Source organism: Oncorhynchus keta, unplaced genomic scaffold, assembly GCF_023373465.1.
Source record: "Oncorhynchus keta strain PuntledgeMale-10-30-2019 unplaced genomic scaffold, Oket_V2 Un_contig_26750_pilon_pilon, whole genome shotgun sequence".
Taxonomy (NCBI): domain Eukaryota; kingdom Metazoa; phylum Chordata; class Actinopteri; order Salmoniformes; family Salmonidae; genus Oncorhynchus; species Oncorhynchus keta.
The window spans coordinates 1-24,058 of NW_026285149.1; the positions used below are offsets into that span (position 1 = coordinate 1).

At 43.2% G+C, this 24,058-nt stretch overlaps 1 long non-coding RNA gene and 1 pseudogene across 3 annotated transcripts; one reads left to right on the forward strand and one right to left on the reverse strand.

The window, feature by feature from the left end:
* Positions 1-4,059: 4,059 nt before the first annotated feature.
* LOC127922688 (uncharacterized) lies at positions 4,060-5,933 on the reverse strand. Of its 3 annotated transcripts, none has more exons than XR_008111926.1 (3): positions 5,778-5,933; positions 5,052-5,487; positions 4,060-4,129 (listed from the first exon to the last, which is right to left on the reverse strand). It is a non-coding gene; the product is annotated as an uncharacterized LOC127922688 (long non-coding RNA). The 3 variants fall into 3 exon arrangements; XR_008111925.1 differs by lacking the exon at positions 4,060-4,129 and adding an exon at positions 4,637-4,751; XR_008111927.1 differs by lacking the exon at positions 4,060-4,129 and adding an exon at positions 4,921-4,990.
* Positions 5,934-11,416: 5,483 nt separating this feature from the next.
* LOC127922686 (gastrula zinc finger protein XlCGF26.1-like) lies at positions 11,417-17,669 on the forward strand (annotated as a pseudogene).
* The last annotated feature ends 6,389 nt before the right edge of the window (positions 17,670-24,058 follow it).

The window sequence follows — 24,058 nt, forward strand, 5'->3', positions numbered from 1 at the left end:
TAGTAGCCACGGGTTAATGATGACCGTATGCTTATATGCTTTTCTTCCAGTGGAGATTAGTTTATGAATTACCTGGCTGGGCTGTGGGACAGTGGAGATTAGTTTATAAATTACCTGGCTGGGCTGTGGGACAGTGGATATTAGTTTATGAATTACCTGGCTGGGCTGTGGGACAGTGGAGATTAGTTTATAAATTACCTGGCTGGGCTGTGGGACAGTGGAGATTAGTTTATGAATTACCTGGCTGGGCTGTGGGACAGTGGAGATTAGTTTATGAATTGCCTGGCTGGGCTGTGGGGCAGTGGAGATTAGTTTATGAATTACCTGGCTGGGCTGTGGGACAGTGGAGAGTAGTTGCCGCCTGGCTGGGCTGTGGGGCAGTGGAGATTAGTTTATAAATGACACAGGCTGGGCTGTGGGACAGTGGAGGTTAGTTTATAAATTACCTGGCTGGGCTGTGGGGCAGTGGAGATTAGTTTTATAAATGACCTGGCTGGGCTGTGGGGCAGTGGAGATTAGTTTATAAATTACCCGGCTGGGCTGTGGGGCAGTGGAGATGGTTTATAAATGGCCTGGCTGGGCTGTGGGGCAGTGGAGATTGGTTTATAGAATTACCCGGCTGGGCATTTGTGGGGCAGTGGAGATGAGTTTATAAATGGCCTGGCTGGGCTGTGGGACAGTGGATCTTTTGGGATAATTCAAATGGAACTGTTAACCAGTATTGCCAGTCTATTATTGCAAAAATATGTATCAACCAATCAGCATTCAGTATCCATTTCAGGATCAAACTACCCATTTTCTAATGAGGAATCTAGACTTGATTAAACCGCATACAACATTTTTATCATGTGTAGGTTTCATTCATTCTGTTTGAACCAAATACTATGTTTGTCTTTGACAGGAGAGGGCCAACTCGCTCTGGCCTGGAAGAGTCCTACAGGGGAATCGGCCCCAGAGACGTCCAAGCCAGCAAGACCACCACTGCTTCCAGTGTGGAAGAGATTTATCAGGTTAGGGCACCTGAAACAACATAAGAGAACACACACAGGGGAGAAGCCTTATCACTGCTCCCAGTAATGGAAGGGTTTGGACACTTGGGGTATCCTAAAAGTGCATGAAAGAACACATTCTGTAGAAGAGGCCTTTTCAATGCTCACAGTGTGAGAAGAGATTTTTCTCATCAGGGGACCTGAAATCACATGAAAAACACACTTAGTAGAGGCCTTTCCAATGCTCTCGGTGTGGAAAGGGATTTATCCAATCATCGCATCTGAAAGACCATGAAAGAATACACACAGGAGAGAAGCCATTCAATGCTCCCATTGTGGAAAGAGTTTTACCAGGAGATAGCTGACAAATCATGAAAAGACATACAGGAGAAGAAGGCGCGTATCGCTGCTCAGTGTGGAAAGGGTTTTTGGACAGTCAGGGCATTTAAAAGTGCATGAAAGAAACACACTGGAGAGAAGCGTATCAATGCTCCCAGTGTGAAAATAAATTTTTGTCATCAGGGTACCTGAAATCACATGAGAAAACACACTTAGTAGGCGGCCTTTCCAATGCTCTCCGGTGTGGAAAGGGATTTATCCAGTCATCGCATCTGAAAGACCATGAAAGAATACACACAGGAGAAACCCATTTCAATGTCCCAGTGTGGAAAAGTTTTACCCAGAGGGGAAGCTGAATGATCATGAAAGAACACATACAGGAGAAGCCTCATCACTGCTCTCCAGTGTGGAAAGGGTTTTTGGACAGTCAGGGCATTTAAAGTGCATGAAAGAACACACTGGAAAGCCATATCAATGCTCCCAGTGTGAAAATAAATTTTTCTCATCAGGGACCTGAAATCACATGAGAGAACACACTTAGTAGAGAGGCCTTTCCAATGCTCAGTGTGGAAAGGGATATATTCACTCATGGCATCTGAAGAGCATATGAGAATACACGAACAACCATTCCAGTGTCTCTGTAGTGTGGAAGGGGTTTAACTGGGTAGTGAGCCTGAAACGCATAAAATTGGTGAGATGTTTCCACTGCTCCCAGTTCTCTTAGTTTGACCCATTTTTACACATTTAGCCTCACCTTAACTAGGCAAGTTTTCTTCAGTTACAAGAAAAGAAAACAAATTCACTCTACCTGCCCTGTACCTTGTTTCAAAACCAGGTTTTTACCTAGTGCACCAGTTGAATCATGGTTACTTTCAACGCTCAACTACATATCATATTATTTGGCAGTATAATACCCTAGAATTATTTGGATGTAACCACTAGGCTGCCTAGTAGTTTAAAAAACAGTAACACAACTTCACATGGTCTTATTTCACTGTTTAATCACAATATAAAGCCCTCAGCTCTACAACAAACAACTTCACTCCAGGTCTTATTTCACTGTTTTAATCACAATATAAAGCCCTCAACTCCCATCTGGTGCTGGCTTCTTCTGCTCATCTGCTTCTTTCAGATTTTTGACAAGCTTTCCATTGTACCCAGAGCTGGGCTACCCTTATTTTTTTATTTTACCTTTATTTAACTAGGCAAGTCAGTTAAGAACAAATTCATGCCTGATTTGTCCTTGCCTCGAGGGTTTGAATGTCAAGCTTCCAGGTTACTAGTCCAACGCTCTAACCACTAGGCTGCCCTGCCGGCCCCACCCCTCTGATGTATGGAATGATGGCTGTGCCCATGATTTCGCCTCTGCACGCAATCTGTGGCAAGCACTAGGCTGCCCTGCCGTTCATTATATACATGATGTATTGTTACACCATGTAGGGCAGTATAGACCTAGTCTGTTGCATTAGCCCATCTACATCTACATTTTTGTACCACCATGTAGGAGCTAGACCTAGTCTGTTCTCATTATATATCACCATCCTAACCATGTAAGAGCAGTATAGACCTAGTCTGTTCATTATACATCTACATCTACATTTTGTACTGTTTGTTGCACCGCAAGCCTCTGCATCTACATGATGTATTGCCACATGTAAGAGCTGACCTAGTCTGTTCCCTGCACATCTACATGATGTATTGTTGCCTCATGTAGGAGCAGTAGCCTAGTCTGTTCACATTATATACATCTACATGATGTATTGTTACACCATGTAGGCCCCTGCAGTATAGACCTAGTCTGTTCATTATACATCTACATGATGTATTGCACACCATGTAGGAGCAGTATACACCTAGTCTGTTCATTATATACATCACCATGCCTATTGTTACACCATGTAAGGCAGTATAGACCTAGCCTCTGCGTATAACATCTACATGATTTATTGTTACCCATGTAGGAGCAGTATAGACCTAGTCTGTTCTAACCATGATGTATTGTTCACACCATGCAGGTTACCCATGTGCAGTATAGACCCTAGTCTGTTCATTATACCACATGATGTATTGTTACCCTAGGAGCAGTATAGACCTAATCTGTTCATTATATACCACATGATGTATTGTTACACCATGTGCAGTATAGACCTAGTCTGTTCATTATATACATGATGTATTGTTACACCATGTAGGAGCAGAGTATAGACCTAGTCTGTTCATTATATACTTTATGATGTATTGTTACACAATGCAGGAGCAGTATAGACCTAGTCTGTTCATTATATACATCTACATGATGTATTGTTACACCATGGGCAGTATAGACCTAGTCTGTTCATTATATACATCTACATGATGTATTATTTACACCATGTAGGGCTAGCCCTAGTCTGTTCATTATATACATAATGTATTGTTACACCATGTAGGAGCAGTAGACCTAATCTGTTCATTATATACATCTAATGTATTGTTACACCATGTGCAGTATCCTAGTCTGTTCATTATATACATCTACATGATGTATTGTTACACCATGTAGAACAGTATAGACCTAGTCTGTTCATTATATACACAGTATAGACCTAGTCTCTACATATGATGTATTGTTACCATGTAGGAGCAGTATAGACCTAGTCTGTTCATTATATACATGATGGCTACCCTGCAGTATAGACCTAGTCTGTTCATTATATACATACTGATGTATTGTTACACCATGCAGGAGCAGTATAGACCTAGTCTGTTCATTATATACATCTACATGATGTATTGTTACACCATGTAGGAGCAGTATAGACCTAGTTCATTATATACTGGTTACCCATTATATACCATCTACATGATGTATTGTTACACCATATAGGAGCAGTATAGACCTAGTCTGTTCTATACATCTACATGATATATTGTTACACCATGTAGGAGCAGTATACACCTAGTCTGGTCATTTATACATCTACATGATGTATTGTTACCATGTAGGAGCAGTATAGACCTAGTCTGGGCTACCCTATACATGATGTATTGTTACACCATGTAGGAGCAGTATAGACCTAGTCTGTTCATTATATACATCTACATGATGTATTGTTACCACATGGGTATAGACCTAGTCTTTGTTCATTACACACATCTACATGATGTATTGTTACACCATGTAGGAGCAAGTATAGACCTAGTCTGTTCATTATATACATCTACATCATGTATTGTTACACCATGCAGGAGCAGTATAGACCTAGTCTGTTCATTATATACATCTACATGATGTATTGTTACACCATGTAGGAGCAGTATACCCTAGTCTGTTCATTATATACATGATGTATTGTTACACCATGTAGGAGCAGTATAGACCTAGTCTGTTCATTATATACATCTACATGATGTATTGTTACACCATGTAGGAGCAGTATAGACCTAGTCTGTTCATTATATATACATGATGTATTGTTACACCATGTAGGAGCAGTATAGACCTAGTCTGTTCATATATGCATACATGATGTATTGTACACCATGTAGGAGCAGTATAGACCTAGTCTGTTCATTATATACATCTACATGATGTATTGTTACACCATGCCAGTATAGACCTAGTCTGTTCATTATATACATCTACATGATGTATTGTTACACCATGTAGGAGCAGTATAGACCTAGTCTGTTCATTATAAATCTACATGATGTATTGTTACACCATGTAGGAGCAGTATAGACCTAGTCTGTTCATTATATACATCTACATGATGTATTGTTACACCATGTAGGAGCAGTATAGACCTAGTCTGTTCATTATATACATCTACATGATGTATTGTTACACCATGTAGGAGCAGTATAGACCTAGTCTGTTCATTATATACATCTACATGATGTATTGTTACACCATGTAGGAGCAGTATAGACCTAGTCTGTTCATTATATACATCTACATGATGTTACACCATGTAGGAGCAGTATAGACCTAGTCTGTTCATTATATACATCTACATGATGTATTGTTACACCATGTAGGAGCAGTATAGACCTAGTCTGTTCATTATATACATCTACATGATGTATTGTTACACCATGTAGGAGCAGTATAGACCTAGTCTGTTCATTATATACATCTACATGATGTATTGTTACACCATGTAGGAGCAGTATAGACCTAGTCTGTTCATTATATACATCTACATGATGTATTGTTACACCATGTAGAGCAGTATAGACCCTAGTCTGTTCATATATACATGATGTATTGTTACACCATGTAGGAGCAGTATAGACCTAGTCTGTTCGTATATACATCTACATGATGTATTGTTACACCATGTAGTATAGACCTAGTCTGTTATATATTGAGTGTATTGTTACACCATGTAGGAGCAGTATAGACCTCGTCTGTTCGTATATACATCTACATGATGTATTGTTACACCATGTAGGAGCAGTATAGACCTAGTCTGTTCATTATATACATCTACATGATGTATTGTTACACCATGTAGGAGCAGTATAGACCTAGTCTGTTCATTATATACATCTACATGATGTATTGTTACACCATGTAGGAGCAGTATAGACCTAGTCTGTTCATTATATACATGATGTATTGTTACACTATGTAGGAGCAGTATAGTATAGATCCAGCTGCATATTGTGAGATGATCTGTTTGATTATTGATATCCTAAATGCAGATGTGTAGTATAGTAGCCTATGTTTTAAAAACGTGCTCATTAAAAATCTGTTCTGATCAACACATGCTTCTCTTTGTACGTATCCATATAGTTTTTAAAGTAAAAATACATGAAAAATATAAGTTTTGTCTGAAAATAAAAAAATAAAATAAAGATTTTTTTTTTACCACGTTCACGTGCCAGTCGGAACTAGGAAACTTGCGTTCAACTAATCAGCAAGTCAGGAATGTTCGAGTGTCCTCGTTCAGCGCATTACCAACTTCAGTCGGTAGTGAATGGTGTGGCCAGTGTGACGTATAATCTAGTGGACGGAACTCTTCCTCAACAACAGCGTGTCGGTTACCTTGGTAACCAACATAGCCGAAACATTGAAGCTCTTAACCTTTTTTACTGCAAAGGGGTTAAATCAGGGTCACACAGGAAGTGATTCATGGTCATCTCAAAACAAATGTACTTTGTCTCACATCTCACAAAAGTCTCCACATCTCACATTCATGGTTTATGGGCAACAAAAAAAGAAGACACGTTTTGGGGTTTTTGTTTATTACACTCTATATACAGAAGACATATAACAAAACTGTTTGACATGCAGAAACACCAGAGTTTTGTCGGGATGTTTGAATGAGCCTTTATTTACAATGAAATTCTGATAAATTGAAATAAATAAATAATTGCAGCATAAATGACTGCAGGAAATGGCTAGCGCTTTCTGTGTATATTTGCCGCTGTGTTTTAGACGCACTTCTCGGATATGGTTGGTTGTCCCATTTAATGTCATATTTACTTTACTAGTTGCTAGCTGGCTTGCTTTGGTAGCCAGACACTAGACTATCAAAGATATTTATAACTAGCAACCCACTGGGCACAGACGTCAATTCAACGTCTATTCCACTTTTGGTTCAATTGTAATTTTCATTGAAATTATGTGTAAAGCCGAGACACTCCTTTTCATATCATATGTTACGAATTTCTATTTGTTGTGGCTAACATTAGCTAGGCTAGGGTTGGGGTTATGGGGTTACGGTTGGGGTTAAGCTAACAGGTTGATTCCTAACAGGGTTGATTCCCTCACATTTACATTTACATTTACATTTAAGTCATTTAGCAGACACTCTTATCCAGAGCGACTTACAAATTGGTGCATTCACTCCTTATGACATCCAGTAGAATAGTCACTTTACAATAGTGCATCTAAATCTTAAGAGGGGGGTGAGAAGGATTACTTATCCTATCCTAGGTATTCCTTATAGAGGTGAGGGTTTCAGGTGTCTCCGGAAGGTGGTGATTGAGCTCCGCTGTCCTGGCGTCGTGAGGGAGTTTGTTCCACCATTGGGGGCCAGAGCAGCGAACAGTTTTGACTGGGCTGAGTGGGAACTGTACTTCCTCAGTGGTAGGGAGGCGAGCAGGCCAGAGTTGGATGAACGCAGTGCCCTTGTTTGGGTGTAGGGCCTGATCAGAGCCTGGAGGTACTGAGGTGCCGTTCCCTCACAGCTCCGCAGGGCAAAAGCACCATGGTCTTGTAGCAGATGCGAGCTTCAACTGAAGCCAGTGGAGAGAGCGGAGGAGGCGGGGTGACGTGAGAGAACTTGGGAAGGTTGAACACCAGACGGGCTGCGGCTCTGGATGAGTTGTAGGGTTTAATGGCACAGGCAGGGAGCCCAGCCAACAGCGAGTTGCAGTAGTCCAGACGGAGATGACAGTGCCTGGATTAGGACCTGCGCCGCTTCCTGTGTGAGGCAGGGTGGATGCGGATGTTTGTAGAGCATGAACCTACAGGAACGGGACACCGCCTTGATGTTAGCTTGAGAACGACAGGGTGTTGTCCAGGATCACGCCAGGTTCTAGCGCTCTGGGAGGAGGACACAATGGAGTTGTCAACCGTGATGGCGAGATCATGGAACGGGCAGTCCTTCCCCGGGAGGAGAAGAGCAACTCCGTCTTGCCGAGGTTCAGCTTGAGGTGGTGATCCGTCATCCACACTGATATGTCTGCCAGACATGCAGAGATGCGATTGCCACCTGGTCAGAAGGGGAAAGGAGAAGATTAATTGTGTGTCGTCTGCATAGCAATGATAGGAGAGACCATGTGAGGTTATGACAGAGCCAAGTGACTTGGTGTATAGCGAGAATAGGAGAGGCCTAGAACAGAGCCCTGGGGGACACCAGTGGTGAGCGCGTGGTGAGAGACAGATTCTCGCCACGCCCACCTGGTAGGAGCGACCTGTCAGGTAGGACGCAATCCAAGCGTGGGCCGCGCCGAGGAGATGCCCAACTCGGAGAGGGTGGAGAGGAGGATCTGATGGTTCACAGTATCGAAGGCAGCCGATAGGTCTAGAAGAAGGATGAGAGCAGAGGAGAGAGAGTTAGCTTTAGCGGTGCGGAGCGCCTCCGTGATACAGAGAAGAGCAGTCTCAGTTGAATGACTAGTCTTGAAACCTGACTGATTTTGGATCAAGAAGGTCATTCAGAGAGATATAGCGGGAGAGCTGGGCCAAGGGGACGGCACGTTCAAGAGTTTGGAGAGAAAAGAAAGAAGGGATACTGGTCTGTAGTTGTTGACATCGGAGGGATCGAGTGTAGGTTTTTTCAGAAGGGGGTGCAACTCTCGCTCTCTTGAGGACGGAAGGGACGTAGCCAGCGGTCAGGGATGAGTTGATGAGCGAGGTGAGGTAGGGGGGAAGGTCTCCGGAAATGGTCTGGAGAAGGGAGGAGGGGATAGGGGTCAAGCGGGCAGGTTTTGGGCGGCGGCCGTCACCAAGACGCGAGATTTCATCTGGAGAAAGAGGTCAGAGCACAGGGTAGGGCAGTGTGAGCAGAAACCAGCGGTGCCGTTTGATTAGCAAACGAGGATCGGATGTCGTCGACCTTCTTTTGAAAATGGTTGACGAAGTCATCTGCAGAGGAGGGGGGATTCAGGAGTGAGGAGAAGGTGGCAAAAAGAGCTTCCTAGGGTTAGAGGCAGATGCTTGGAATTTAGAGTGGTAGAAAATGGCTTTAGCAGCAGAGACAGAGGAGGAAAATGTAGAGAGGAGGGAGTGAAAGGATGCCAGGTCCGCAGGGAGGCGAGTTTTCCTCCATTTCCCTCAGCACCGGAGCCCTTTTCTGTGAGCTCATAATGAGTCAAGTCGGAGCCACGGGCGGGGAGGGGAGGACCGCGCCGGCCTGGAGTATAGGGGACATAGAGAGTCAAAGGATGCAGAAAGGGAGGAGAGGAGGGTTGAGGGAGGCAGAATCAGGAGATAGGTTGAGAAGGTATGGCAGAGGGGAAGAGATGATAGGATGGAAGAGGAGAGAGTAGCGGGGAAAGAAGGCTAAGGTTGGGACGGCGCGATACCATCCGAGTAGGGGCAGTGAGGTGTTAGATGAGAGCGAGAGGGAAAAGGATACAAGGTAGTGGCTCTGGAGACTTGAGGAGTTGCAATGAGGTTAGTGGAAGAACAGCATCTAGTAAAGATGAGATAGTCGAGCGCATTGCCTGCCTTGAGTAGGGGGAAGGTGAGAGGGTGAGGTCAAAGAGGAGAGGAGTGGAAAGAAGGAGGCAGAGAGAATGAGTCAAAAGGTAGACGTGGGGAGGTTAAAGTCGTACAGCACTGTGAGAGGTGAGCCGTCCTCAGGAAAGCGAGCTTATCAAGGTATCAAGCTCATTGATGAACTCTCTGAAGGGAACCTGGAGGGCGATAAATGATAAGGATGTTAAGCTTGAAAGGGCTGGTAACTGTGACAGCATGGAATTCAAAGGAGGCTGATAGACAGATGGGTGAGGGGAAAGAAGAATGACCACTTGGGAGAGATGAGGATCCCGGTGCCACCACCCCGCTGACCAGAAGCTCTCGGGTGTGGGAACACGTGGGCGGACGAAGAGAGAGCAGTAGGAGTAGCAATGTTGTCTGTGGTGATCCATGTTTCCGTCAGTGCCAATAATATATGCCATTTAGCAGACGCTTATCCAAAGCGACTTACAGTCATGTGTGCATACATTCTACGTATGGGTGGTCCCGGGATCGAACCCACTACCCTGGCGCTACAAGCGCCATGCTCTACCAACTGAGCTACAGAAGGACCAAGAAGTCGAGGGACTGGAGGGGAGGCATAGGCTGAGATGAACTCTGCCTTGTTGGCCGCAGATCGGCAGTTCCAGAGGCTACCGGAGACCTGGAACTCCACGTGGGCGATGCGCGCTGGGACCACCCAGATTAGAGTGGACGGCGCGGCCACGCGGTGTGGAGCGTTTGTATGGTCTGTGCAGAGGAGAGAACAGGGATAGACAGACACATAGTTGACAGGCTACAGAAGAGCTACGCTAATGCAAAGGAGATTGGAATGACAAGTGGACTACACGTCTCGAATGTTCAGAAAGTTAAACTACGTAGCAAGAATCTTATTGACTAAAATGATTAAAATGATACAGTACTGCTGAAGTAGGCTAGCTGGCAGTGGCTGCGTTGTTGACACTACACTAATCAAGTCGTTCCGTTGAGTGTAATAGTTTCTGCAGTGCTGCTATTCGGAGGCCAGCTGGCTAGCCAGCGGTGTTGTTTGCGTTACGTTGCGTTAAGAAGAACGACAATAGCCGGCTAGCTAACCCAGAAAATCGCTCTAGACTACACAGTTATACTTTGATACCAAAGACGCGCTATGTAGCTAGCCATGCTTGGCTAGCTACGATCAAACAAATCAAACCGTTGTACTGTAATGAAATGAAATGAAAATGTGATACTACCTGTGAGTGCGGTCGGGTTGTTGAGTACTATTCAGTAGACGTTGGCTAGCTGTTAGCTGCTGGCTAGCCTAGCAGAGCCTCCTACGTTAAGGACGACAAATAGCTGGCTAGCTAACCTCGGTAAATTAAGATAATCACCCAAGACTACACACTCTAAACTACACAATTATCTTGGATACAAAGACAGCTATGTAGCTAGCTAACACTAAACTAATCAAGTCGTTCAGCTGAGGTAATAGTGTAATAGCACCACAGTGCTGCTAATCTGTGGGCGTTTGCTACGTTTGCTAGCTGGCTAGCTGCTGGGCGAATAGAGCAGTGAAGGCCACGTTAGGGTTTACCTAAACATAATTATGCAATTATCTCTGATACAAGGACGGCTATGTAGCTAGCTAAGAAGAAATTGCTAAGATTAGACAAATCAACCGTTGTACTATAATGAAATGTAATGAAAAGTTATACTACCTGCGGAGCGAAGTGCGATGCGACCGCCGCTCCAACCCGGAAGTACTCGAAGGAAATACATCCACAGGTACACCTCCACTGACTCAAATTATGTCAATTAGCCTATCAGAAGCTTCTAAAGCCATGACATAATTTTCTGGAATTTTCCAAGCTGTTGAAAGGCAAAGTCAGTTGAATAATGTGGTGGCCCAGATGGGGCCACAGTGTCTCCTGACCCCTCCTGTCTCAGCCTCCAGTATTTATGCTGCAGTAGTTTGTGTCGGGGGGCTAGGGTCAGTTTGTTATATCTGGAGTACTTCTCCTGTCCTATTCGGTGTCCTGTGTGAATTTCAGTGTGCTCTCTCTAATTCTCTCTTTCTCTCTCCCGGAGGACCTGAGCCCTAGGACCATGCCCCAGGACTACCTGACACGATGACTCCTTGCTGTCCCCAGTCCACCTGGCCATGCTGCTGCTCCAATTTAAACTGTTCTGCCTTACTATTATTGGACCATGCTGGTCATTTATGAACATTTGAACATCTTGGCCATGTTCTGTTATAATCTCCACCCGGCACAGCCAGAAGAGGACTGGCCACCCCACATAGCCTGGTTCCTCTCTAGGTTTCTTCCTAGGTTTTGGCCTTTCTAGGGAGTTTTTCCTAGCCACCGTGCTTCTACACCTGCATTGCTTGCTGTTTGGGGTTTTAGGCTGGGTTTCTGTACAGCACTTTGAGATATCAGCTGATGTCCAATTTGTAAGTCGCTCTGGATAAGAGCGTCTGCTAAATGACTTAAATGTAAATGTAAATGTACGAAGGGCTTTATAAATACATTTGATTTATTTGATTCCTAACAGGGTTTATTCATAATGTACAAATCCCTATTCAGCCTCTACATTTGCGTAGAGTAAATTAATATATGTAAGAAGTAAGAGAACTGGTTATTTAACCATTATTATTTAACAATTATTTTTTAAACGTTTTCCAGAATATTGTTTTTGTTCAACTGTGTTACCCACTCCAGTCAGCAGGTGGCGATAAGTTTTTCAGGTGATGCTTCTTGCGTGACGTATAATGTAGTGGACGGGATGTTTTTTCAACAACAACAATTCATCCACCTCGGTAGCGTGCTAGCCAACATAAAACTAAAACATTGAAGCCTTTCGGACATTTTTGTGTACATTAACCTCAGTGTTTTAAACACACTGTCTGCGTATTTACTAATTACTCTATTTAATTTACTATTTACGTTGTTAGCTATCTAGCTAGGTAACATTAGGCAAATGCTAACTAGCTTGCTAACATCCTCGACCATGAGTTCACTAAGCTTCTCCCTCCCTGCTAAAGAAGAGGAGAAAGAAGCTCCCGTGAAAGAGGAGGAGGAAGAGGAGGCTGTCACAGTTAAACAAGAAGTAGAGGATGAGGCTGTTACAGTTAAAGAGGAAGAATTTACATTGAAAGAGGAAGAAGTGAAAGAAGAGGAAGAATCTTTAAGAGTGAAAGAGGGAATGAAGGAGGGGGAGATTACTGTCACATTGGAGGAGACTGGAGATCTGATTAACACCAGTAAGTGCTGTTTTAAAAACAGTGGAACAAACTCTGTAGTTGTTTTAACTATTGAACTAATGTGCAGTGTTAAAGACTGCGGTCAAGTGCTTCGTGCTTCTACACCTGCATTGCTTGCTGTTTGGGGTTTTATGCTGGGTTTCTGTACATCACTTTGAGATATCAGCTGATGTAAGAAGAGCTATATAAATCAATTTGATTTGGTCAAATGAGCCATAATTCGCAAAAGGTGGTCAAGCCACCCATGCATCTGTTTCTGCCTGAATTTTCTTAAGTGGGTAGACAACACTTTACGGTAGCGTGTGTTTTCTGGGAGGGAAACTGAGTCGAGGGTTCTCTAATGCGCAGATAGAAACGACAGCTACAAATTATTCCAAGCAAACAGTTTCACGTACGCTTATTCAATCTTCCATAATCAAAAAGATACCAAATCGTTTAGTTCATTTTCGCACCTTTTTAGTGCGTTAAGTTGTTTTTAGTCAGTTAAGAACAAAGTGCTATTCTCAATGGCGGCCTAGGAACAGTGGGTTAACTGCCTTGTTCAGTGGCAGAACGACAGATTTTGACCTTGTCTGCTCAGGGATTTGATCTTGCAACCTTTCGGTTACTGGTCCAATCATCTAACAGCCCCACTGTGGGCTACCTGCCGAATTTAACAAAAATGACCTTGGTATCAGGGGTAGAGTGAGTCTGCTTTATCAAGTACTGAGTAAAGGGTCTGAATGCTTATGTAAATCAGTTCCAGATTTGCAAAGATGTATACAAACATTGGATGATCTGGGCCAATAGTTGAAGTCTATTTTTATAGTGGACACTCGGGTGTCTTATTGCTCACACGTTCTATTTTTCTCCATTTGATCCAGTGTTGAGGCTCAGCGGAGTGGATGTGTTGTTTCCTACCTTCACCACCTGGGGGCGGTGATACGACTTGGTCTATTAAGACACTCAGTTTAATGCCGGTTAGATTTGTCGTGCCGCGCTATTTCATGATCAAACAATGAATACATCTAACAGGGTTCTAGGCTTTATCAGAAAGTTAGACGTTGTTTCTGAATAACCTAAAACATGGGAACCCTCAAGTAATAATGAGAGAGAGAAGGAACAATAGCAAGATATAAAAAAATCACATGAGAAATTTGAACAAACCTTTATAACAAAGCGTTATCAAGACAGAAATTATGCATGCAAGCCCCGCCCCCAATTGGAACCAAAAGACAAAAAAAAACCACTAATTTAAATATCATAACAGCATTAAGACAAAAATTCAAGTTATGACGAGTATTTTCCAAACTGTTCTAATGAAGTGTTTAAAATCCTAATGTTGCAGCTTTTAAAATGTGAATAATTTTGGAAAGTCTGATTCTATGCTATTTGTCAAACACACATAAATATATATATATTCAGAATGACAAATCTCACAAGAAGTACCACAGAGATTGAGAAAACAATACCAAGATGGGAAAATTCAATGAGGAGCTCATTACTACCACAGAAAGGCTAAAGCTCATTACTACCACAGATAGGGTTGCTCATTACTACCACAGATGGTCTATTAGATAATCAGATATAGGGGCTACTACACAGCTCATTACTACCACAGATAGGGCTACTACACAGCTCATTACAGATAGGGCTACCACAGATACCACAGATAGGGCTACTACACAGCTCATTACTACCACAGATGGGGGCTACTACACAGCTCATTACTACCACAGATAGGGCTACTACACAGCTCATTACTACCACAGATAGGGCTACTACACAGCTACACATTACTACCACAGATAGGGCTACTACACAGCTCATTACTACCACAGATAACAGATAGGGCTACTACACAGCTCATTACTACCACAGATAGGGCTCATTACTACCACAGATAGGGCTACTACACAGCTCATTACTACCACAGATAGGGGCTACTAACCACACAGCTCATTACTACCACAGATAGATACTACCACAGGGCTACTACACAGCTCATTACTACCACAGATATAGGGCTACTACACAGCTCATTACTACCACAGATAACAGATAGGGCTACTACACAGCTCATTACTACCACAGATAACCACATAGGGCTACTACACAGCTCATTACTACCACAGATACCACAGATAGGGCTACTACACAGCTCATTACTACCACAGATAACCACATAGGGCTACTACACAGCTCATTACTACACAGATAACCACATAGGGCTACTACACAGCTCATTACTACCACAGATAATCAGAATAGGGCTACTACACAGCTCATTACTACCACAGATAGGGCTACTACACAGCTCATTACTACCACAGATAGGGCTACTACACAGCTCACACAGATAGGGCTACTACACAGCTCATTACTACAGATAGGGCTACAGCTCATTACTACCACAGATAACCACATAGGGCTACTACACAGCTCATTACTACCACAGATAGGGCTACTACACAGCTCATTACTACCACAGATAATCAGAATAGGGCTACTACACAGCTCATTACTACCACAGATAACCACAGGGCTACTACACAGCTCATTACTACCACAGATAACCACAGGGCTACTACACAGCTCATTACTACCACAGATAACCACATAGGGCTACTACACAGCTCATTACTACCACAGATAACCACATAGGGCTACTACACAGCTCATTACTACCACAGATAACCACATAGGGCTACTACACAGCTCATTACTGTCGTTCTGCACCCTGAACAGCAGTTAACACCACTGTTCCCAGGGTACACAGCTCATTGAAAATAAGAATATGTTCTTAACTGACTTGCCTGGTTAAATACAGCTAAAATAAAAAAAATACTACCACAGATAACCACATAGGGCTACTACACAGCTCATTACTACCACAGATAACCACATAGACCATGGCCCTATCAGATAGGGCTACTACACAGCTCACCCTTGGGGCTTACATTACTACAGATAACCATAATACAGGCTACTACACAGCTCATTACTGCCACAGCTCCACAAGAGTTGGAATGGGCAAAAGATTTGGCTCCACTAAATATAGTTTGTCAATGCCATGATTCCTCTCGTCCTTCCTGTTGCAATGCAAGTCATTTTCAGTCAACCTTCAGCTTTTGGAAAAGTACAAAATGACTCCTACTTATTCAAATTACACCAAGATTTTTTTAAATTAGATTTTTTTTTTGTAATCTGGCCTCAGGTTATTCAATCACATTTATTTATAAAGCCTTTTTACATCAGCCGATGTCACAAAATGCTATACAGAAACCCAGCCTAAAACCCCAAACAGCAAGCAATGCAGATGTAGAAGCACGGTGGCTAGAAAAACTCCCTAGAAAGGCCGGAACCTAGGAAGAAACCTAGAGAGGAACCAGGCTCTGAGGGTGACCAGCATGGTCAAATAATAATATTGAGGGATCTGATTTGAATTCAACCTCCTCGCAAGATAGTTGTGGAGGTTTCATTCAGGTCTCTATTTAAATAAACACTATGTATTTTGCAGGAGAAAGACCAGACTCAGAGGAACCAGAGACGTCCAAACCAGCAAGACGACACCACTGCTCCCACTGTGGAATGATTTTTAAACAGTTAAGGGACCTGAAACGACATGAGAGAATACACACAGGGGAGAAGCCTTTCCAATGCTCCCACTGTGGAAAGGGTTTTAACCAGTTAGGGGACCTGAAAACACACGAGAGAATACATACAGGAGAAAAGCCATACCACTGCTCCAAGTGTGAAAAAGGTTTTAACCAGTTAGGAAACTTGAAGCGGCATGAGAGAATACATACAGGAGAAAAGCCGTACCACTGCTCCCACTGTGGAAAAGGTTTTAACCAGTTGTGGGACCTGAAAGGCCACAAGACTTTGCACACAGCGGAGAAGCCTTACCACTGCTCCCAGTGTGAAAACAGTTTTACCGAGTTAGGGAGCCTGAAAATACATGAGAGAATACACACAGGAGAGAAGCCTTACTACTGCTCCCAGTGTGGAAAGAGATTTACCCAGTTAGGAAGTCTGAAAGAGCATAAGATACTGCATACAAGGGACAAGCCTTACCCCTGCTCCCTTTGTGTAAAGAGCTTTTCCTCATCAGGGTGCCTGAAAAGACATGAGAGGACACACACAGGCGATAAACCTTTCCAATGCTCCCAGTGTGGAAAGAGTTTTTCCTTGTTAGCGAGCCTGAAAAGACATGAGAGGACACACACAGGAAATAAGACTCATCACTGCCCCCAGTGTGGAAAGAGTTTTAACCTTAAAGAATACCTGAAAGTGCATGAGAGAATACACACAGGGGAGAAGCTAGAGAAGCATTTCCACTGCTCACAGTGTGGAAAGAGTTTTTTTTCTTGTTAGCGAGCCTGAAAAGACATGAGAGGACACACACAGGAAATAAGCCTCATCACTGCTCCCAGTGTGGAAAGAGTTTTAAGCTGAAAGGACAACTGAACCAGCATGAGAGAATACACACAGGAGAGAAGCCATACCACTGCTCCCAATGTGAAAAGAGTTTTGCCTGGTTAGGGACCTGAGAAGACATGAGAGGACGCACATGGGAGAGAAGCCTCATCACTGCTCCCAGTGTGGAAAGAGTTTTACCCAGTTAAGACACATGAAAAGACATGAGATAATACACACAGGAGATACGAATGTAGGCTGAGCAGTGGGACATAGGACAGATGTAGGCTGCTGAACAGTAGGACATAGGACAGATATAGACTGAACAGTGGAACAGAGGACAGATGAAGGCCCAATTAATGATGGGTCAGTAGTTCCCAGAGACTCTGAATGTGTCTTGACTTTCCAGTGTTTTCCCTCCTGCATGTATTATAAAGGATTGTGTTTGTGGATGTGTTTTCTGGGTGAGGGTTTGGTTTGTGCCCAAGAGCACAGTTGATTCAAATAACCAACTCATCATCAAGCTTTTCTTATTCAATCTGTGTAGTGTTAGATGGACCTGAAAGAATACAGAGGTTTTGTTCTGACTTCACTCTTTTGTAAGTGTTCAGAGGACATCTTAAAGTAATGATGGACTATCATTTAGCTGTCTTTGTATATCACATCTTAAAGTAATGATGGACTATGATTTAGCTCTTCTGTATTCACATCTTAAAGTAATGATGGACTATCAAGCTGTCTTCTGTATATCACATCTTAAAGTAATGATGGACTATGATTTAGCTCTTCTGTATATCACATCTTAAAGTAATGATGGACTATCATTTAGCTCTTCTGTATATCACATCTTAAAGTAATGATGGACTATCATTTAGCTCTTCTGTATATCACATCTTAAAGTAATGATGGACTATCATTTAGCTCTTCTGTATATCACATCTTAAAGTAATGATGGACTATCATTTAGCTGTCTTCTGTATATCACATCTTAAAGTAATGATGGACTATCATTTAGCTCTTCTGTATATCACATCTTAAAGTAATGATGGACTATCATTTAGCTGTCTTCTGTATATCACATCTTAAAGTAATGATGGACTATCATTGAGCTCTTCTGTATATCACATCTTAAAGTAATGATGGACTATCATTTAGCTCTCTTCTGTATACCCCCCCCCCCTACCTTGTCACAATACAACTGATTGGCTCAAACGCAGTAAGAAGGAAATACATTCCACAAATTAACTTTAACAAGGCACACCTGTTAATTGAAATACATTCCAGGTGACATCCTCATGAAGCTGGTTGAGAGAATGCCAAGAGTGTGCGAAGCTGTCATCAAGGCAAAGGGTGGTTACTTTGAAGAATTTCAAATATAAAAATATTTTATAATAATATAATATAATAATAATATAATAATAATATATAATAATATAATATATGCCATTTAGCAGACGCTTTTATCCAAAGCAACTTACAGTCATGTGTGCATACATTCTACGTATGGGTGGTCCCGGGATCGAACCCACTACCCTGGCGTTACAAGCGCCATGCTCTACCAACTGAGCTACAGAAGGACCACAGTTTGATTTGTTTCGCACTTTTTGGCTACTAAATGTGTTATTTCATAGTTTTCATGTGTTCTCTTTTATTCTACAATGTATAAAGTAGTAAAAATTAATAAAAACCCTTGAATGAGTAGGTGTGTCCAAACTTTGACTGGTATATATATGTATGTATGATTATTTATAAGTGTATGTACAGTTGAAGTCGGAAGTTTACATACACTTAGGTTGGAGTCATTAAAACTAGTTTTTCATCCACTCCACAAATTTCTTGTTAACAAACTATAGTTTTGGGAAGTCGGTTAGAAGATCTACTGTGTGCATGACACATGTATTTTTCCAACAATTGTTTACAGACAGTTTATTTCACTTATAATTCATAATATCTTTAGAAGCTTCTGATAGGCTAATTGACATAATTTGAGTCAATTGGAGGTGTACCTGTGGATGTATTTCAAGGTCTACCTTCAAACTCAGTACCTCTTTGCTTGACATAATGGGAAAATCAACAAAAAAAATCAGCCAAGACCTCAGAAAGAAAATGGTAGACCTCCACAAGTCTGGTTCGTCCTTGGGAGCAATTTACAAACGCCCTAAGGTACCACGTTCATCACGTCAAACAATAGTACGCAAGTATAAACACCATGGGAACACGCAGCCGTCATACCGCTCAGGAAGGAGACACGTTCTGTCTCCTAGAGATGAACATACTTTGGTGCGAAAAGTGCAAATCAATCCCAGAACAACAGCAAAGGACATTGTGAAGATGCTGGAGTTAACAGGTACAAAAGTATCTATATCCACAGTAAAACAAGTCCTATATCGACATAATCTGAAAGACCGCTCAGGACGGAAGATGCTACTGCTCCAGAACCGCCATAAAAAAGACAAGACTACGGTTTGCAACTCCACATGGGGACAAACCTGCTTTTTGGAAAAATGTGCTCTGGTCTGATGACACACAAATAGAACTGTTTAGCCATGTTGACCATCATTATGTTTGGAGGAAAAGGGGGAGGCTTGCAAGCCTAAGAATAAAATCCCAACCGTGAAGCATGGGGATGGCAGCATCATGTTGTGGGGGTGCTTTGCTGCAGGAGGGACTGGTGCACTTCACAAAATAAAGGGCATCATGAGGGAGGGAAATTATGTGGGATATATTGAAGCAACATCTCAAGACATCACAGGAAGTTAAAGCTTGGTCGCAAATGGGTCTTCCAAATGGACAATGACCCCAAGGATACTTCCAAAGTTGTGGCAAAATGGCTTAAGGACAACAAAGTCAAGGTATTGGAGTGGCCATCACAAAGCCCTGACCTCAATCCTGTCGTGTCTTTGGCTATGCCGGATTAAGTGATATGACATGCTATTCTATCAAATCATTTCTCCGTAATTACTATTACCTGATTGAGCTAATCATGTAAATGTAATTAACTAGAGAGTCGGGGCACCACAAAATAATATTTATAGAGCAGTTATCTTCCGAATAAACTCTTAAAGACCTAGTAATATTTTACATCAATAGCAGTCAATATCAATCGTCACCTTAATTCAGTTTCATTTGAAAGTTGTAAATTCTTAGTAAATCCCTGGCTAACAATTTGAATCAGCAATACAAAATTGGGTTTAATTATTTATTTACTAAATACCTAACTCATCACACAGAATTACACATACACATAATTAAATCATAACTTGATTACAAATTACGTCATAAAGGAAAATGTCCCTAGCGGGGCGGTACAGATATGACAGCTTGTAACAAAGGAAAAGGGGCTGGGTTGAGTGAAGGAGCGGGAAGACTGAGAAACAAAGGTGAAGCTGTGCTATCGTAAATACAGTATCTTATGCATTCTAACTTACCGTCCATTTGGAAAAGGAAAATGCAATAAATATTTACTCTGAGCTGGTGGTAGATGGAAGGCCGTGTTGCCCAACCGAGTCCTCTGAAGAATGTCTCTGGTGGTCAATTGGATACGTTGTAGTAACGTTGTTGTGTGGTAGACGGGATACTCTGTCTGTTCCTTCCTAACCTGCGTTTGTAGCTGCGGTTGCTAACTCAACGGCTAGGAGGTATCACTTCTGTAGTAAATAAGAGTTCAAATGTTGGCTTCGTTCTGTAGTTATAATCTGAACCATTCTGACGTTGGACCGTCGTCCTACATCCCCGGAACCGGAAGTTCTATTGTCGTAAAGGGCTTATATAGGAAGGGAGAGAACGGCGTGTTTGAATAGTTTTAGAGCCCATGTCCCTTCACAGGGTCTGAATGGGTCTGAGCCACTGATTGAGCAACTCCATCTTATGAAAACACACATCTCACATTTTAGAAGCTAAAATCCCATTTCATCCCATCACAGGTCCTGGAGTGGCCTAGCCAGTCTTCAGATCTAAACCCCATAGAAAATCTTTGATGGGAGTTGAAAGTCTGTGTTGCCCAGCACAGCAACAGCCCCAAAACATCACTGCTCTAGAGGAGATCTGCATGGAGGAATGGGCCAAAATACCAGCAACAGTGTGTGAAAGTCTTCACAAGGTTTATAGGAAACGTTTGACCTCTGTCATTGCCAACAAAGGGTATATAACAAAGTATTGAGATAAAATTTTGTTATTGACCAAATACTTATTTTCCACCATAATTTGCAAATAAATTCGTTAAAAAATCCTACAATGTGATTTTCTGGATTTTTTTCTAATTTTGTCTGTCTTAGTTGAAGTGTACCTATGATGAAAATTACAGGCCTCTCATCTTTTTAAGTGGGAGAACTTGCACAATTGGTGGCTGACTAAATACTTTTTGCCCCACTTTATGTCCAACAATAATGTATGTTGATGATTTTGCCACCTTACTATTGTCACTAATTGCACTTGTTTGTCTACATAACCTGGTTCAAGTATTATGACATTATGACCCTGAGGGAGGTACAGTGATGCTGAAAACATTGGTAAATACCCATTCAATTGCTGGGAGTTTATATATATGGAGTGTGCGACTTTATTTTGATCGTTTGAAGTCTTGATCAATGAACACATTATCCGTGGCCACGAAGGCTTGAATCTGGAACTGACGGATGTCCTAGACAGTGACTGGGTAGCCGGGGTGAAAAAGCAGGGTCTCTCCTTGTCCTGGCGAGCCCTGGCAGATTTCCCCGTCAGCTCTGGGCATGTAGCACGGAGATGGCCAAGACCTACGCAGTAGAGGCAGCAGTTTGCGCATGCGCCTGTCACGTTCCTGTGGGTTCAGGCGTGTGCGTCACAGCTGCATGGGCTCCGTAATGTCGGAAGGCTTGGGGTGCTCAGTGGTTAAGGGTGTCGCAGTGGTTAAGGGTGCTGTACTGCACCGCCAGCTGTGCCACCAGAGACTCTGGGTTCGCGCCCAGGCTCTGTCGTCTCCGGCCGCAACCAGGAGATCCGTGGGGCGACGCACAATTGGCATAGCGTCGTCCGGGTTAGGGAGGGTTTGGCCGGTAGGTATATCCTTGTCTCATCGCGCACCAGCGACTCCTGTGGCGGGGCCGGGCACAATGCATGCTAACCAAGGTTGCCAGATGCACAGTGTTTCCTCCAACACATTGGCTTCCGGGTTGGATGGGCGCTGTGTTAAGAAGCAGTGCGGCTTGGTTGGGTTGTGTATCGGAGGACGCATGACTTTCAACCTTCGTCTCTCCCGAGCCCGTACAGGAGTTGTAGCGATGAGACAAGATAGTAGCTACTAACAATTTGATACCACGAAATTGGGGAGAAAAAGGAGGTAATTTTTTTTAAAGAAATAAAAACAATATTTTTTAAAGACCCTGTCTCACACATTCTCGAAGGCGGTTGTCAATCCAGATTTCCATCGTTATCAGGGGCTTGAGGTCGTCTCCCAGTTCCAGAGAGGCCAGTTCATCCTTCATGGAGTTAAATAGACCCTGTTGCTAAAATTAAATTGTACTACACCAGCTCTGATGCTGGACTTATGTGGCAGGGCTTGCATACTATTACAGACTACAAAGGAAGCACAGCCGCGTGCTGCCCAGAGACACGAGCCTACCAGACGAGCTAAATCACTTCTATGCTCGCTTCGAGGCAAGCAACACTGAGGCATGCATGAGAGCTATTTCAGGCAACTGTGTGATCACGCTCTCCGTAGCCGATGTGAGTAATACCTTAAAGAGGTCAACATTCACAAGGCCGCAGGGCCAGACGGACTACAAGGACGTGTGCTCCAGGCATGCGGTGACCAACTGGCAGGTGTCTTCACTGACATTTTCAACATGTCCCTGATTGAGTCTGTAATACCAACATGTTTCAAGCACACCACCATAGTCTCTGTGCCCAAGAACACTAAGGCAACCTGCCTAAATGACTACAGACCCGTAGCACTCACGTACGTAGCCCATGAAGTGCTTTGAAAGGCTGGTCACGGCTCATATCATCACCATTATCCAAGAAACCCTAGACCCACTCAAATTTGCATACCGCCCAAAGAGATCCACAGATGATGCTATCTTTATTGCACTCCACACTGCCCTTTCCCACCTGGACAAAAGGAACACCTACGTGAGAATGCTATTCATTGACTACAGCTCCGCTTTCAACACCATAGTGCCCTCAAAGCTCATCTCTAAGCTTAGGAACCTGGTAACTGGATCCTGGACTTCCAGACCGGCCACCAGGTGGTGTAACGACACATCTGCCACGCTGATCCTCATCACGGGGAGCCCCTCAGGGGTGCATGCTCAGCCCCCTCCTGTACTCCCTGTTCACTCATGACTGCATGGCCAGACACGACTACAACGCCATCATTGAACAGTGTCATCAGGCCTGATCACTGACAACAACAACAAAGCCTACAGGGAGGAGGTCAGAGACCAGGGACTTTTTTGTACTTTACAAGTATTTTTCTTAACTGCATTGTTGGTTAAGGGCTTGTGGCCAGGCACGACTCCAAAACCATCATTAAGTTTGCAGATGACAAAACAGTGGTAAGCCTGATCACAGACAACGATGAGACAGCCTATAGGGAGGAGGTCAGAGACCTGGCTGGGTGGTGCCAGAATAACAACCGATCCCTCAGCGTAACCAAGACTAAGGAGATGATTGTGGACTACAGGAAAAGGAGGACCGAGCACGCCCCCATTCTCATCGCCGGGGCTGTACAACAAAACCTATTCCCCCTCAGGAGACAAACATTTTTTGGCATGCGTCCTCAGATCCTCAAAAGGTTCTACAGCTGCAACATCGAGAGTATCCTGACTGGCTGCATCACTGCCTGGTACGGCAACTGCTTGGCCTCTGACTGCAAGGCGCGACAGTGGGTAGTGCGAACGGCCCAGTAAATCACCGGGACCAAGCTGCCTGCCATCCAGG